This window comes from Gossypium hirsutum, chromosome A08 (genome assembly GCF_007990345.1).
Source record: "Gossypium hirsutum isolate 1008001.06 chromosome A08, Gossypium_hirsutum_v2.1, whole genome shotgun sequence".
Classification (NCBI taxonomy): Eukaryota; Viridiplantae; Streptophyta; class Magnoliopsida; order Malvales; family Malvaceae; genus Gossypium; species Gossypium hirsutum.
This window is the reverse complement of record NC_053431.1, coordinates 35,644,742-35,648,910: the sequence shown is the minus strand read 5'-3', so window position 1 is coordinate 35,648,910 and position 4,169 is coordinate 35,644,742.

The window sequence follows — 4,169 nt, the reverse complement described above, 5'->3', positions numbered from 1 at the left end:
TTAACTTAATTAACCATCTAAATGTTAAAGGTTTCTAACCAAATTTTAATACTACAGTGTAATAAACATATAAATAATAAATAAATAATATAATAATGACTCATTAATTAGAATCGTGGTCCAGAAACCATTGTTTCTGACACCATTGAAAACAGGTTGTTACGATTCCCCCTAGAGGAATTTCCGTCCTCGAAAATCTTACCAATGAAGAGGTTTGAGTATTGCATTTCAATAGTTTCCTCGGATTCCCAGATGGCTTCCTCAACACGATGACTTTTCCAGAGAACTTTTACTAAAGAATCCATTTAGTTCGAAGTTCTTTAACCTCTCGAGCCCAAATCCTATCTGGTTCTTCACTGTAGGTCACATCAGGCTATAACTCTATTTCAACCGTAGAAATCACATGAGAAGAATATGATCTGTATCGTCTTATCATTGACATATGGAAAACATTATGAATCTTTTCAATTTTTGCTGGCAAAGCCAAACGATATGCTACATGATCTACACTTTCAATAACTTTGTATGGACCAATAAACTTGGGAATGAGTTTTCCTTTCCGACTAAAACGAAAAACTCTTTCCAAGATGATACTTTCGAGAATACTTTTTCACCAACTTGAAACTCGATATCATTTCTTTCTAAATTAGCATACAATTTCTGACGATCTGAAGCATCTTTCAAACAATCCAAAATAATCCTAAATTTATTTTCTATCTCGAGAATCAAATCTATACCAACAACTCTCTATCACTTAACCCAATCCAATACAATGGAGTTCCATATTTTTACCATACACTGCTTCATACGGTGCCATTTTAATACTCAACTAGTAATTATTTTTATAAGAAAATTCTACCAATGGAACGAACCTTTCCCAACTACCTTCAAACTCAAGAATTCAACATCGAAGCATATCTTTGAGTACCTGAATTACCTGCTTTGACTAGCCATCCATTTGTAGATGAAAAGCAACGTTGAATTTTAACTTGGTACCTAGAGCCTCATTTTTCTTACCCCAAAACATTGAGGTAAATCTTGAATCGTGATCAGAAATGATCGATAATGGAACACCATCTAATCTAACTATTTCTGAAACATACAATTTTGCCAAGTTATTAAGCGAGTAATTTGTAAGTACCAGTGTAAAATGTGCAGAATTCATTAATAAATCAACTATAATCCAGATCATATCATTCTTTCTTGGCGTTGATGGAAATCCTGATACGAAGTCCATAGTAATAGGCTCCCATTTCCATTGGGGAATCATAATAGTCCTCAACAACCCGGATGGGACCTGATTCTCGTCTTTTACTTACTAACACACAAGGCATTTAGATACAAACTTAGAAATTTCACGTTTCATTCCTAGCCATCAATACATTTGTTTCAAATCATAATTAATTTTTGTGCTTCCCAAGTGTAACGAATAAACAGTATTGTGAGCTTCATTTAAAAAATTCTGCTTCAATTGCGTATCATCAGGTAATCTATTTTTGAAATATAAACTATCGTCTGAACCAATTCTACAATCGACTATTTCACCATTCTCAACCATTTTCCATTTAGCCAACAAATTCAAATCATCAAACAGCAACTCCCAAATTTTTTGTAGAAACAAGGGCTTAGCCCTCAACTCGGCTAAAATAAAACCTTCATGCTCCAACCTAAGTTTAGAATTCATCGATCGAAGAGCAAAAAGGGATTTCCATCTCAAAGCATCGGTACTAACATTTTCTTTACTCGAATGATAGTCTATCACTAGATCATAGTGTTTTGAAACTCAAACCACCTTCATTGACGTAGAATTAATTTTCTTCAGGTCATCAAATATTGCAAAAATTTCTGGTCAGTATAAACATGACATTTCTTGCCGTATAAAAAGTGTCACCAAATTTTTATAGCAAATACAACTACAGCTAACGCAAGGTCATGTGTCAGGAATTCTTTTCATGAGTTTTAAGTTGTCTAGAAGGATAAGTAATAACCTTGGTTTCCTGCATCATAACACATATCAAAACATTCAAGGAAGCATCATTATATACAACAAATTCTTTTTCGAATTCAGGCTGTGTCAACACTGGTGCCTCTATCAGCATACTTTACAATTGATCAAAACTTCGCCAACATTTATCAGACCATACAAAATTAACATCTTTCTGTAGTAGATTTTCATAGATAAATCTATTAATTAAAAGTTCTTAACTACCCATCGATAATATTCGACTAATCTTAGGAAACTACGTACATCAGAAAAGTTTCGTGGAGGTTTCCAATTCAAAATAGAAGAAATTTTACTCGGATAAACTCATATCCCTTTAGACGAAATCACATTACTGAGGAATCTGACTTCTTTAAACCAAAACTCACATTCACTAAACTTGGCGTAAAGTTTTTTTTTTCATGCAAGGTCCGTAATTCGATCTTCAGATGCTGGGTATGCTCAAATTCATTTATGGAGTAAATCAGAATGTCATCAATAAAAACAACAATAAACTTGTAGAGGTGAGGCTAAAAGTCCCAATTCATCAAATCCGTAAATGCTATCGGGCATTTGTTAATCCAAATGGCATAATTAGAAACTCATAGTATCCATAACGGGTTCTAAATGCTCTTTTCGGTACATCGATATCTTTAACTTGCAATTGATAATAACTAGATCTGATATCAATCTTTGAAAATATTGAGGCATCTTTCAACTAATCGAATAAATCATCAATACGAAGAAATGAATATTTATTCTTTATCGTGACTGTGTGCAATTGCCGATAATCTATACACAAACTCATTGAACCGCCTTTCTTTTTCAGTAATAGAACATGTGTACCCTAAGGTGATATACTCGATCAAACAAAAACTCTATCAATTAATTCTTACAATTGAGCTTTTAATTCTATTAATTCGGTTGGAACCATTTTTTATGAAGTAATCGAGACTGGAGCGATATCTGACATTACTTCAATAGCAAACTCAACCTCTTGCTCAGGTGGTAAACTCGACAACTCCTCAAGAAAATAATCGGTAAACTTACAAATGGTCGATACCTGATCAACTTTCAATTCAGATACTCTAGAGTCCAAGATATAAGCTAAAAATGCATCACAACCTTTTTGGACCAATTTCTATGTGAAAATCGTCGAAATTATACTCAAAATACAACTAGACTTAGTAGATCCAACAAAAATCAATTCACCATTCTGACATCTCAAATCAATCCATTTCCATTGACAATTCACCACAATATCATGAACAGTTAACAAATCCATTCCCAGGATAACATCAAATTCGTTAAATGGCAGAAACATCATATCAGTGGGAAAGTAATATCCCTAAATTTTTAGTGGACACTGTTTACAAACCAAATCAACTATGACACTATGACCTAAATGATTCATTACTTTAGCGACATATTTAGTTGACTCAACTGGTAAATTCTTTTCAGTTACTAACGTAGTGCATTTATATGAATGTGTTGATCTAGGGTCGATTAATGTATACACAGTAACATCAAAGATAGAAAAGAAACCAACAATAACATCAAGAGTTGAGGCCTCCTCACATGAACGAATCGCATAAGCTCTAGCTAGAACTCGAGCTTCAAATCGAACCACTAAATCCTTGGTCCCACTTCTGTTGACTCTTATTGTACCACTATTCCCTGGCCATGTATTTCTAGTAGTAGTAACAACAGGTTTTGCATTCTGATATCTGTTTGGCTCAGTTCCATTCGAGTAATCTTTCTTGAAATGATCGGGAGACCTAAAATTAAAGCAAGATCCGTATTTCAACCTATACACTCCAAAGTGATAACAGACATGTTGGCTACATTCAGGTTTGTTTAAATTTCAAAAACTACCCATGCTGGCTATTGAAGGCGTCAGTGATCTCATACAATTCTGTTTCGATCGATCCCTGCCCAAAAATCCAAATGACACTGAAAAAGTGTTCTGGTTGAGTTATATTTATTGAAGTCACAAGCTTTCATCTTATTCTATTTCTTGTGATTGTAAACTTTTTCCATTTTCTGAGCTCAATCAGACAATAATACAAATTCTCTGATCTCCATGGCACCAACTAACAACTTGTTTTCATTATTTAAGCTGTCTTCAAAATGGATACACATTTCTTCCTCAATAAACACAACTTCACAAACATAATTACTGTGTTGA